The sequence below is a fragment of the Silurus meridionalis genome, chromosome 6 (genome assembly GCF_014805685.1).
Source record: "Silurus meridionalis isolate SWU-2019-XX chromosome 6, ASM1480568v1, whole genome shotgun sequence".
NCBI lineage: Eukaryota > Metazoa > Chordata > Actinopteri > Siluriformes > Siluridae > Silurus > Silurus meridionalis.
In genome coordinates this window covers 3,774,439-3,789,424 of record NC_060889.1, presented here as the reverse complement: position 1 = coordinate 3,789,424, position 14,986 = coordinate 3,774,439, and the positions used below count along the sequence as shown (strand labels likewise).

At 37.6% G+C, this 14,986-nt stretch overlaps 1 long non-coding RNA gene across 1 annotated transcript; it reads left to right on the top strand.

Annotated features, from left to right (window-relative positions):
• Positions 1-7,741: 7,741 nt before the first annotated feature.
• On the top strand, positions 7,742-10,328 carry LOC124387774. Its single transcript, XR_006926224.1, has 5 exons — positions 7,742-7,975; positions 8,891-8,966; positions 9,198-9,353; positions 9,439-9,531; positions 9,697-10,328. It is a non-coding gene; the product is annotated as an uncharacterized LOC124387774 (long non-coding RNA).
• Positions 10,329-14,986: the final 4,658 nt, after the last annotated feature.

Here is a 14,986-nt window from a genome sequence, read left to right as displayed (position 1 = left end):
TACATCCTCATAAACTCAACATCAACGACTCCACCTACACCAATAGAAATATCAACAACTTCACCCTCAACAACTGAAACATCAACAACTGAAACATCAACAACTTCACCCTCAACAACTGAAACATCAACAACTACACCCTCATCAACTGAAACGTCAACAGCTCCACCTACACCAATAGAAATATCAACAACTCCACCTAAACAACTGAAACATCAACAACTTCACCCTCATCAACAGAAACGTCAACTCTTACAAGCTCATCAACTGAAACATCAACTCCACCCTCATCAACTGAAACGTCAACTCCACCCTCATCAACTGAAACGTCAACAACTACATCCTCATCAACTCAAACATCAACAACTACATCCTCATCAACTCAAACATCAAGAACTACACCCTCATCAACTGAAACATCAACAACTCCACCTACACCAATGGAAATATCAACAACTCCACCCGCAACAACTTCACCCTCAACAACTTCACCCTCAACAACTGAAACATCAACAACTTCACACTGTAAAAAATAAAAAGTTGACTTAACTTAAAATTTCAAGGCATTTTGTTGCACAGCTTTTTTGAGTTTACTCAACTTTGGACCAAGTTGTTCATTCAACTCAAATCACTGAGTAAAGCCACATATCTCTTTTTTGTTCAGCTAACACAGTTTTTCTAGTTAAAATTACTTGTAATTATTTTCCAATATGTCCCAATAAATTATGTTATGTGAACATTTTTTTCTGGACAAAGATGTTTTGTTAGCATTTACACAATGTTATAAAATAAAACTATAACTGCAGACTTTAAGTTTTGTTTGTTTATTATCTTAAATACAAACAAGGTCAAACAATAGCCATACCTCCTAACAGAAAAAAAAGAAAGTCAAAATAAAAATCCTGGAAAAATGTCAATCAATAAAAAAACAATCTGAAGATAATTGAAGATTCACTTTTAACCTTTTAACGTGTAAAGGCTTTGACTTTATTCCTTGGATGCTTAAAACATTAAAACACTAATAAACATGTAAAATAAAACATATTAAAACATAGAAGTTCAACACTGTCAACAATGTCAACATGTACCTTACAAAATACACTGCAATCATTGAAAATTTTTAAACAATAAAATAAATTAGTACAAATATAAATTAAATTTAAATAAAATAACAAATAAAATGGCACAATAAAGAATCTGAAAAGATGAAAAATAAACGCACAATCAACAACAAAACAAATTAAATAAAAATGACATTGTAAGACATTATATTAACATTTCATCAACTCAGTTTAACAATTTATTTTATTAATTAACATTTTAACATTAAGATGCTAATATTTGTTGAAATCACAAGATGCTCACACCAAAATGTCAACATTCCCAGTAAGAGTTTACTTTTCACAGACTGTACCTTTGCAGAGCAGTAAGCCCCATTTTCCAAAAACTAACATTTTAAAACATTTTTAAACATAGTTCAACAATTCACAGTTCAACAACGTTCACAGGAAGAGCTTAGTTTTCAAAGACTGTACCCTTGCAGAGCATCCAGTGCCCATTTCCATAAACACCTTCTCAATTACCTCAAAAGTATATTTGAGTTCTTTTGGGTATTCTTGTAAGATGTGATTTGAGTGCACTTCGGTTTAGAGATGCAAATACAGTTGTCATAAAACAATTCCAATTTACTCGTCCTCCATGTCGCAGTCTTGTGTGTTTTAGAAGTTGTTCTTGAGAAGAGTGGGCAAATTTTACATTGCATGCTGAGCTCTGAAACCAGAAACCCCAGTAAATAAGCTGTATATGTGTTTGTGCCTATTGCTGACCAATGTACACTGGCAAACAAAATTAGAGAACAATTTATAAACAATTAAACAATTCTGAAATAATGTCATCTTCACTGCTCAACAGTTGAAGGAGTTTTGTCCTGTCTATACCATGCTACCAGAATACCTTTTCCACAAAATAACTAAGGCATTTCCAAAAAACATCATTTTGCAGAAAACACACTGATCAAAATTAGAGAACACTTTCAGATATCTCCCAGTTATTGGTGTTAATCTGGTACCTGGTGCTAATTTCCTTGATTATCTGTCAACCCCTATTTAACTGGCAGCCTAACTTCCAGTTTCACTGACTCTGCAAGATGGTGGGCCATTCTAAAGTGACTGAAAGCCTCCGGCAGCAGGTTGTCCAGATGAAGGCCAAAGGGATGACCCTATCAGCCATAGCAAGACAAGTTGGTCGTTCCAAATCTGTGATTTCAAGAATATTGAATCTTTACAACATCACAAACTCATTCAAGTCCGCCAAGAAGGCTGGTTGTCCACGGAAGACAAATACAAGAGAGGACAGCATACTGCGGAGGATCTCAATGGGCAATCGTTTCCACACTGCAGCTGGAATTGCTCACCAGTTCAGCGCTGAACAGGGTAAGGATCTGTCTCGTCATACAGTGTCTCGAGGTTTAAGAGCATTTGGACTGAAAGCCCACTCTGCAGTGACCAAACCTCTCATTAGCAGAAAGAATCAAAAGGCTAGACTAAGCATGTTGTGTGGACAGAGGAGAACTGGTCCAAAGTTCACTTCAGTGATGAAAGCAAGTTTAATTTATTTGGGTCCAATGGGAAACATTATGTTTGGCGACAAACTGGAGAAAGACTGAACCCAAAGTGTGTAAAGAAGTCAGTGAAAAGTGGAGGAAGTGTCATGGTTTGGGACAGGTTTTCTGCAGCAGGAGTTGGGACTCTTCTACAGCTACATGGCAGAGTGAATGCAAATATTTATCAGAACCTTCTTCAACAACATATGGTTCCTTCCTCGTTCATCACCCAATCAGCCCGCAGTTTTCATGCAGGACAATGCTCCATGTCACACAGCAAAACAGGTAAAGCACTTCCTTGCAACTGAAAACATTGAAATAATGACATGGCCTGCCCAGAGTCCTGATCTCAACCCAGTATAGAACCTCTGGAAAATCCTTGGTGACAAAGTTATGGCCAAGAAACCCACTACAGTCACCGAACTGTGGAGGAGACTGGAAGAAGAGTGGACCATAATCACACCAGAGCAGTGTGAGAGACTAGTGCTGTCCTGTGGCCGCAGATGTGCTGAAGTCATTCAGAGCAGAGGCCTGTACACTTCCTACTAATTGCTGACTGTTGTAACCTTCAGAAATATTTTTTGTAATCTTTTTCCATGCTACAGTCATTGTTGTTCTCTAATTTTGATCAGTGTGTTTTCTGCAAAATAATGTTTTTTTTTTAAATGCCTTAGTTATTTTGTGGAAAAGGTGTTCTGGTAGCATGGTATAGACAGGACAAAAACTCCTTCAACTGTTGAGCAGTGAAGATGATATTATTTCAGAATTGTTCAATTGTTTATAAATTGTTCTCTAATTTTGATTGCCAGTGTATGTTATGATATGGTGTACAGGCAAATATCATGTACAACAACAAAACAAATATCTACAAAAATATCTATAGAAATATCTATAAAATATTACCAGTATATGGGTCAAAACACTACACTGGTCTAGGTCTGTTGGTAACATGGAAAATTAATCAGCATCACAAACACCAGTATTTTTTTTTCTTTTTTATAATCCATCATGTAAATTCTTAAAAAAATAATAAAAGTGTAACTTGCATAAAAAATACTGGTGTTCTTGTGATAAAGATTTCTTGTTCATGTTACCAAAAAGCCTAGACCAGTATTGCATTTTGACCTATTCCTTAGTGCTGCTTACGACTTAAGACTTGTGTTTAATGCTGAAGTGAAATTAGTTTTCTGCGCTTCGTCACCACGATCAGGCCTTTCTGTGTAACAGCAGCAGCTCTTGACAGTAATCTAAAATGTTAAATATCTAACTGGACGGTCTGTTGTTGCATCATGGGCGATGGGCAAAAATTGATTGCAATTTGTATCATGCCCATTGAGTTTTAAGCGCATTACATCGAGTCTTATACTATTATCTATGCCGAACACGACAGCGTTACGACAAAAGACAATAAACACATTAAATACAAGACATTTGTAGGGATCCATTGATTTAAAACACACAATTGTGTTTTATACTGGCATTAAAAACTCTAACGAGAGTATATATTTGCATGTCGCGATGTTTTACAAACATTTCAACAATATAATAAAATGTAATAAAATGAATAAAGACACTTACTTTAATAAACGATGAAGTTTGGGTTGATTAGTTCGTCATGATCTCCTGCTCCCAAATTTTTTTCTGATAACTGTGGTAAATAAAGCCATTGCAAACCATGAAGTTAGATTTGCAAGATATAAAACTGGGATTGCGACATATTTTCACCTTGATAAAAACGTGCATGCAGAGCCAGCGCCAGACCATAAGTAACTAATCAGCAACAATAACTTGCAAAAACGAAGCATAAAAAAACAATACAGTGCAAGGGCACACACATACAACTAGTACACACTGTCAGCTCATTTACCGTAAAGAAAATCACCAAATAATTACGTTATCCAGCGTTCACAAAAACTTCCACACGGCTCGTGCCAACATTGCATTTACGACAGCAAAATAAGACCCAAAGAATCAGCTTTTACGCTTACTCAAGCCAGTCTCGATTAATGTACCAACTAGACCAAAAAAAAAAAAGCACGTTTTTTTTTTTGCCACCGGACATGCGTGCAGGGTACTGTTTTAATTTTCTTGATTAGGTTGATCGAGCCCGAGATCATCCACGGCCTGTAGATTTGAAAATTCCACCTCGGCTCCATTTGCCCCAGTTTCCGAGTTGGTGCTAACAGGTGTTTCCGTGATGTCAGATGGAATAAGCGGTGCTGGCTGAGAGGCTGAGTGATAGGAGTACATTCTAAATCTGAAGAAGGTCTTGCAGAAGTAGAACCAACGAGCCATTTTCTAATATCTAATATATTAAATGAATTAAAAACTGTAACGCAGCACAACAACCTCTTTGGGTTTGCCCCCCTTAATGCCAGCACTGCGTTCATGCAAACTTGCTTTAAAATAATAAGCTTGACCAGTGACACTACATTTCTTAGTTATGACTTTCAAAACCAGGTCAAAAACAATTGTACATTTTACTGGCATTAAAAACTCTAACTAACATTAGATACATTTGCATGTTGCAAACAATGTTTAATGCTCACACTGATGTTTCACAAACATTACAAACATTACAACATTATAAAAAATATAATAAAATGAATAAAGATGCTTACTTTAAACACTGACATTTGAAGGGTTGATGAAGCTGTCCTGAAGCTTGACTGATGATCAAAATGGCGCTATCATTCCATGTGCACTCCAACGTCTGCATGTTATAGCGCGCATGCTCCAACCACCAAGCCAACTTGTGTGCTTGTAAACTTATATGTGCATATCCAGTCAACATTTCAAATTAAGTTGGTCAGACAATTTTTTAACCAACTTATTTCCACTTATTAAGTCAACTTTTTTGAGTTGTATTGTCCAGTTAACTAATAGATATAAGTTATTCAAACTTTTCGAAAGTTGGATTTTTTACAGTGCACCCTCATCAACTGAAACATCAACAACTACATCCTCATCAACTGAAACATCAACAACTTCACCCTCATCAACTGAAACGTCAACAACTACATCCTCATCAACTGAAACATCAACAACTATACCCTCATCAACTAAAACGTCGACAACTACATCCTCATCAACTGAAACATCAACAACTCCACCCTCATCAACTGAAATGTCAACAACTATATCCTCATCAACTGAAACATCAACAACTTCACCCTCAACAACTGAAACATCAACAACTTCACCCTCATCAACTGAAACGTTAACAACTACATCCTCATTAACTGAAATGTCAACAACTACATCCTCATCAACTGAAACATCAACAACTCCACCCTCATCAACTGAAACGTCAACAACTCCACCTACACTAACTGAAACATCAACAACTACATCCTCATCAACTGAAACATCAACAACTCCACCTACACCAATAGAAATATCAACAACTCCACCGCAACAACTGAAACATCAACAACTTCACCTCATCAACTGAAACGTCAACAACTACATCCTTATCAACAACTACACCCTCATCAACTGAAACGTCAACAACTACATCCTCATCAACTGAAACATCAACAACTACACCCTCATCAACTGAATTGTCAACAAGTTCACCCTCATCAACTGAAACGTCAACAACTACATCCTCATCAACTGAAACATCAACAACTACATCCTCATCAACTGAAACATCAACAACTACATCCTCATCAACTGAAACATCAACAACTACACCCCATCAAATGAAACATCAACAACTCCACCTACACCAATAGAAATATCAACAACTCCACCCGCAACAACTAAAACATCAACAACTTCACCCTCATCAACTGAAACGTCAACAACTACATCCTCATCAACTGAAACATCAACAACTACACCCTCATCAACTGAAACGTCAACAACTACATCCTCATCAACTGAAACATCAACAACTACACCCTCATCAACTGAAACGTCAACAAGTTCACCCTCATCAACTGAAACGTCAACAACTACATCTTTATCAACTGAAACATCAACAACTACATCCTCATCAACTGAAACATCAACAACTATACCCTCATCAACTGAAACGTCAACAACTACATCCTCATCAATTGAGAGCTAGTAAATAACTATTGTTATTTGTTGACAGTGGATTAAGCAACAATGTTAATTTAAAGGAGTGAATTAATAAAAGGTGCTCAATAAACAAAATGGTCTCTCTCTTTCTTTCTTGCAAATTCTGGAGGTTTTTGAGTTGTCGCAATGGAGATATGCTACTGAGTGCTGGAGATCGTAGCTCTACAAATGGGCTGTAAACAACAAGAATTGGCTTTTATATTAAGTTTATCAGAATATATGATGTTGGCGTGTATGGTCAGAGGTATGTCTATTAAATAAAGGGACTCAATTCCTCTCTTGGACAAAGTAGGGAGGACTGATCGTAAACAATCGAGTGGTTACTTTGAACACGTCTTAACGTTCATGACAAATGTTAACATTCTCGGTTGTTCAGTTGATTGTCAGTCGTTCTTTAAAGTAGTTTAGTTGTCGTGTGACAAGTCGATTTGAAATGTTTTGTAAAATTGAACAAAACACCAACAGAATCTTTTCAAATGCTTACTAAGACTTACAGGAAAGACTGCATGCCCTTGTGTTTGAGTGGCAGAAAAGAAGGAAGTAAAAATTTGGCTGACGATGAACGCCCTGGACACCTTCCACTACAAGATACCAAAGAAATTGTGGAAAAAATTAACCAGAATTCTTCTTCAAGACAATGCGCTTTTTGTAAAGCAGTTTTTAGTCAACAAACGCATTACTACACTTCACCATCCTCCATATTCGCCAGATTTAACACCATGTGACTGTTTTCTTTTCCCTAAGTGCATTTGGAGTCAACTGATGCGGTAAAGGAGGAACAATTTTTTTCTGCTATACGCCTCCAACCAGTAGAAAATATTGAAGGGGACGACAGAACTGGCATTAAGATTAGTTATTGTATCAGTCTCATTATTTAATAAACATACCTCGTAGATACCAAACTACACTATAGTTACACCTACTGTTGCCACATCCATTTTACTAGACTAGTAATTAAAACTAAAATGGATACAAAAACTTCCTTAGCTGAGCCTAAGCCTACACTGTAAAAAATTATTTTGGTGGGTGGTAAATATTACTCTTGCCAATAGTGTACCATTTACTTAATATGTAAGTCAGCACGTTTAATTATATAATAATGAGTAAAATTAACCCACACTACCTAATTATTTATAGTAATAACTGCAAACTAAAAAAACTTTGTAATATATACCCAAAAATGTTGGCCTGTCTGTTAGAGCAAGAGCTATTTGGGGCACATGTTCGTTGGGCGAGCTGGATTGTGGAAGTTGACTACATTGTCAAGCTTCAGTCCTGACGGTAAGATAACTTTTTAGCCTGCATATTTATCATGTAATTAAAGAAAACGGGCACTTAGTTAGTTTTATCTGTCATAAGATTGTGGTCATTGATCTATGTTAGACTAGGAGTTCACGTATAGCTTCGGACATCGGTCATAATAAGCTAGCTAAAAACACATTTTCTCTTGTACTAATGTTAAAAATGTGCTTTTTCCGCATTATTGAAGCGATAATGGTACTGCAAGAACGCGATTTCAAAACTTTTACCCGTGCTATTATATTCTAATCTAAGTTTTATTAAGGTAGATAGTAACATAGCTAACTCATATAGCTAGCTGTGTGTGACTCCATTAGCCAATGTTTAGGCTAACTGAAAGTTTACCAGAAAACACGTTTAAATGTTAAAATGTAAGTGTTGTGGGTAAGACAAAAAGTTTGGTGTTAAGCTTTAGCTACAGCATTTAAAATATAATTTTAGAGTTGTGATTAGGAAATAACGTTCGTCACGACAACAAATGTTAATTTAATGTTAAATAAAAAAGACATAGGGATGTGAATGTCAGTTATTTAATGTCATAGCAGTTTAATTTTAAATTCAGCAATTGTGCAAAGTCAGTCATATTCATGTCACAACAGGAAAAGCCCTAATTTATATTAGTACAAACTACCTACAATTAGGTAGGTAGTTTGTACTAATATAAATTAGTGCTTTTCAACAAGGGGCTATGGACACAATTGCACACATTTTTCTGTTGTGACATAAATATGACTGACTTTAAGATGTGCAGCCATGAATTATGATTAGTTCAATGCCATATATGTGTCAATAATTAAGAATTGTTATAATGTTATGTTGAAATGTTAAATGGAATGTTGCAAATGTAAATGTTTATACCAGTGTGCATGTGTCTGTCTATACTTTTTCAATTCGAAGAGAGGAGGTGGTGACTCTCTGCTCAGCTATCAGTGTCTTCAAAGAGAGGAGGCCAGCTTTATTCACTGAGACTCAAGTAAGAATAATTATATTTGTTATTCTTTTTCACGAATGTATTTATAAACGCCAATAGTTTCCAACCATTATTCCTACATACACCTATCACACCCCTAAATGTGTAAATAAAGCATTAGAAATATTACTAATATATTTCATATATAAATCTTTAGAATTTTAAAAGTGAATTTGGAAAGTGACTCGTCATTGGAAGAGTTGTCATTATTTTGTCCGTTTACTTATTTACTAGATCAAAGAGGAGTTCCGTCGGATAACAACTATTTCCCTGGAAGAAACATTCATGTTTAAGCTTGACAGTTACACACCTCGTCTTCTGCAGCTGATGCGTCCCAAAAGAGGTGCTGTTGGTACCAGGATGCGCTCTCTACTTAACACTGTAAATTAGGTATGTTTTTTGTTTAAATAGTCTCAAAAGTGCAAACACTAATTTGTAGAAAAAATGCTGGTCATTAAAATGCATCTCTTTACAGTCTCAGAGTATTGAGAATAAAAGGGATGCAGTGCTCTCCTGCCTCATTGAGTACCTAGGGGAGCCGCAAGAAGAGCTCTTCCAAGACTCCCAGGTAAGTTACAAAATGACCAATATACACAAGTTGTTTACAGACAGCCTCATAAACGAACAATTTACAGCATGTGGTTAGATTGATAAATGTTATTGGGTTCAAGCATTAAATTTTTCTCTTAACTTATTGCTTGCATTAAAGTTTATTGTTGTTTATTTCTGCCAGTTAAACATGAAAAATGACCAGGAGGGCCAAACAGAACAAACTATGAAGGTGCTTTTGATCCATAACCCCATGGCTGAGGACGATCCAGTAGACGTATCTATTGTGATAGAGGGCATCCAACTGATCAGTGGGTGTGGATACAAAACCAAGGCATGCATGTTGTTGATAGGATTAATATATGCCCTCAACCTTGAATATCCCAAGAAGCTCAAGAATACTTTTGAAGTATTTCAAAAACTTCTTTTGGAGCTAGATGGGGTCAATTGTCTCAAGAAGGTTCACAGCCTCAAAATTAAACTCATGGAATAGACTGTTGTTGTTGTTAATGTCAAAATGTTGAAATTTCTCATTGTATACAGTGTCTCAGGATACAGTAATTGGTAAATTTCAAATAGATGTTTGTTATTTGAACAAATAGGCTTCCTAAGTTTAATTACTGAACAAGTAGACACACTATTTGAGCAATGTTAGCCTAATTTTTTGTATTTTTATAATGCTGAAGGAAAAAACTCAATTTCTTGTGATCAAGATTTGAATATGCAAAGAATTATTTGTTTGATTTTTGGTTGTTTATTAAAAAATTCATGATCTACTGTGTCTGATAACTTTTTAATGTTATTAGTAAGTTTACCTTCCTGATTCAATAATGGTTATTCATATTGGTTAATTAATAACAGCAATTATTAAATAAATTGAAAAAATACTATGGTGTTAATAATACTCACTTTTAATAAGTAATTCATTGTCTAATATTATGAATAGATTTTACCTCATTTCAATTGCCATGTTTTAGCTGATTTATTTAGGTACTCTTTATGAACAGTATAGGGTGAAATTTACCCAAACAGACTGAATGCAAATTGTTACCTCACATTTTTTGGGTAGATTCTATAGGTAATTTTTTACAGTGTACTTTTGGTAAAACAGGGCATTGGGATTATAAACCTTTACAGTATACAGGTGCAAAAGAATTAAAGACAAACTATGCAGTGCGAAGAAAAAGAAAATCAGTGGCTGGGTTAAGAAGTAAGCAATGAAGTAGGCAAAGAATAGTTTGAAGTAGCTGAAGCAATCCACAGTTTAAATTGAATAAGCTCTTCACAGGAGTATAAACAATGGACACTCATATCCCATATCAAACCCTGTTTGGATTTTGAGCAGGTTGAGATGCCTATAAAGCAATTCCTCATCTTGATTTGGTCTACCAGGAATGTCTCATAAATATGGAATATTACCCCTGCAACTGTACAGGTTTGTGGGGCATGCTGAATTAGATCATTAATCAGTGTTCTGTAACAGAAAGAGTCCTGAGATACATCCCGAGAATAATTACCTAGTAATTATTAGTACACATGTTATAGGTAAGGTTTGTAATGCTGTAATACTGGAATCGCTGCATTTTATAATGATGCAATTATGAACACTTGCAAAGAAGGTAATTATAATAACCGACTAAGAAATACTGGCCACACTCTCACACACAGTCAGTACCTGCTTCAGTAATTACAACTTCAGCTGAAAACATGTTGATTGTAACCCTTTTTGTTGGAGTGGTTCTTTTTACAGATCAAACAATTGGTAAGATTAACTGCATTTTTCTTGCTTTTCTCTTTATTGCCTAATATTAAGGCTGATGATTGGAAGCTACCGAATATCTAACTATCAACAAATTTTATGGTTTTAATTAGAAGTCTTCTTTCTTATGGTCTACCTCTGGGTCTAGGTCAGGGGTAGTCGGGATATTTATCATTGAAGCAGGTTTGAATTGATTGTATCTCTAGTGGGAACCCAACACTGAGCTTCAATCTTTAAACCCATAGCCCTCATCAGCAGATATGTGCTGCAGCCTGATACACTCCATAGATACACTGATAATCTATCCTCCACAAAGATGGTGGTGTTGCCCTGCGATGTAGGCAGGTCTGTCAGTATGTTTATGTCAATATGGGGACAGGGGAATTGTAGGGTGAGTACAGAGGTGGGAAGAAACAAAGTACAAACGGGGACAAATGCACCGGGGAGTTTTGTGATTTTTTTCCTCATAATGGTGAACTTAAAACGAACTTAAATCACTGTCGTTTTTGATTTATGCAGATACTGCAATGTATGCCCAGATGACTAGACATGGCTCACAGAAATGAATCTATGAATAAAATGCCTATAAGCCTGTAAGAATTATTGTGATTCCGTCATTGTCCGGGGCCGGAGCAATTCCCAAAAGCTGAGACTTTATCTTTAGCTATAGTAACACCCTCTGGGCTAATAACATGTCCCCACGATTACATCACTCATCATAAACTATTTTAAATAAAATTCTAGCACATTATGTAAAAATATTTTACATGGATAAGAAAAGAAACATGCATTGCTGTGTAAAATGTGTAAAATGTGACATATAAGTACAAACACTAATGACTAGCCATAAAGATGTCTAAATAATGTGTTTAATTATTTTTGTCTGTTTTTAACATCTAAAGCACAAATTGAAACCACTACAGATTCTAGCATTTCTAATAACGCAACTGCAGAAACAACTCCACTGCAAACATCAACTCCAGAAACAACTCCAGAAGCATCAACCCCAGCAGAAATGACAAATCCAGAGACATTAACTCCACAACAAACAACAACTACAGAAACAACAACTTCACCTGGCGACAACTCCAGAAGCGACAACTCCACCACAAACAACAACTACAGAAACAACAACTGCACCACAAACAACAACTCCAGAAACAACAACTCCACCAGAAACAACAACTCTACCAGAAACAACAACTACAGAAACAACAACTGCAGCACAAACAACAACTACGAAACAACAACTTCACCACAAACGACAACTTCAGAAGCGACAACTCCACCTGGCGACAACTCCAGAAACAACAACTCCACCAGAAACAACAACTCTACCAGAAACAACAACTCCACCACAAGCGACAGCTCCAGAAACAACAGCTCCACCAGAAACAACAACTCTACCAGAAACAACAACTTCACCACAAGCGACAACTCCAGAAACAACAACTCCACCAGAAACAACAACTACAGAAACAACAACTCTACCACAAACAACAACTACAGAAACAACAACTCCACCAGAAACAACAACTCTACCAGAAACAACAACTACACCACAAACGACAACTTCAGAAACGACAACTCTACCTGAAACGACAACTTCAGAAACGACAACTTCACCACAAACGACAACTCCAGAAGCGACAACTCCAGAAACGATAACTTCACCACAAACGATAACTCTACCTGAAACGACAACTTCACCACAAGCGACAACTTCACCACAAACGACAACTACAGAAACGACAACTTCACCACAAACAACAAGTCTACCTGAAATGACAACTTCACCTGGCGACAACTCCAGAAGCGTCAACTTCACCACAACGACAACTCCAGAAACGACAACTCCAGAAGCGACAACTCTACCTGAACGACAACTTCACAACAACGACAACTCCACCTGAAACGACAACTTCACCTGGCGACAACTTCACCACAAGCGACAACTTCACCACAACGACAACTTCACCTGGCGACAACTCTACCTGAAACGACAACTTCAGAAGCGACAACTTCACCACAAGCGACAACTACAGAAGCGACAACTTCAACACAAACAACAACTCTACCTGAAATGACAACTTCACCACAAGCGACAACTCCAGAAGCGACAACTTCACCACAAACGACAACTCCAGAAGCGACAACTTCACCACAAACGACAACTCTACCTGAAATGACAACTTCACCACAAGCGACAACTCCAGAAGCGACAACTTCACAACAAGCGACAACTCCACCTGAAACGACAACTTCACCACAAACGACAACTCCAGAAGCGACAACTCCAGAAACGACAACTTCACCACAAACAACAACTCTACCTGAAATGACAACTTCACCACAAACGACAACTCCAGAAATGTCAACTTCACCACAACGACAACTTCCAGAAACGACAACTCTACCTGAACGACAACTTCACCACAAGCGACAACTCCAGAAACGACAACTTCACCACGACAACTCCAGAACGACAACTCCAGAAGCGACAACTTCACCACAAATGACAACTCTACCTGAAGCGACAACTTCAGAAGCGACAACTTCACCACAAACGACAACTCCAGAACGACAACTTCAGAAATGACAACTTCACCTGGCGACAACTCCAGAAGCGACAACTTCACCACAAATGACAACTCCAGAAGCGACAACTCCAGAAGCGACAACTTCACAACAAGCGACAACTCCACCTGAAACGACAACTTCACCACAAACAACAACTCCAGAAGCGACACCTTCACCACAAATGACACCTCTACCAGAAGCGACAACTTCACCTGGCGACAACTCTACCAGAAATGACAACCTCACCACGAGCGACAACTCCAGAAACGATAACTCCAGAAACGACAACTTCACCACAAATGACAATTTCAGAAGCGACAACTTCACCACAAGCGACAACTTCAGAAACGACAACTTCACCACAAACGACAACTCCAGAAGCGACAACTTCACCACAAACGACAACTCAGAAACGACAACTTCACAACAAACGACAACACTACCTGAAACAACAACTTTACCACAAACGACAACTCCAGAAACGACAACTCCACAAACAACAACTTCACCACAAAGGACAACACCACAAGCGACAACTTCACCACAAACAACAACTCTACCTGAAATGACAACTTCACCTGGCGACAACTCCAGAAGCGACAACTTCACCTGGCGACAACTCCAGAAGCGACAACTTCACCACAAACGACAATTCCAGAAGCGACAACTTCACCTGGCGACAACTCTACCTGAAACAACAACTTCAGAAGCGACAACTTTACCACAAACAACAACTCTACCTGAAGCGACAACTTCACCACAAACGAGAACTCCAGAAGCGACAACTTCACCACAAGCGACAACTCCAGAAGCGACAACTTCACCTGGCGACAATTCCAGAAGCGACAACTTCACCTGGCGACAACTCTACCTGAAGCGACAACTTCAGAAGCGACAACTTTACCACAAACAACAACTCTACCTGAAGCGACAACTTCACCTGGCGAGAACTCCAGAAGCGACAACTTCACCACAAGCGACAACTCCAGAAGCGACAACTTCACCTGGCGACAACTCCAGAAACAACAACTTCACCTGGCGACAACTCCAGAAGCGACAACTCCACCAGAAACAACAACTTCACCAGAAGCGACAACTTCACCACAAACGACAACTCTACCTGAAGCGACAACTT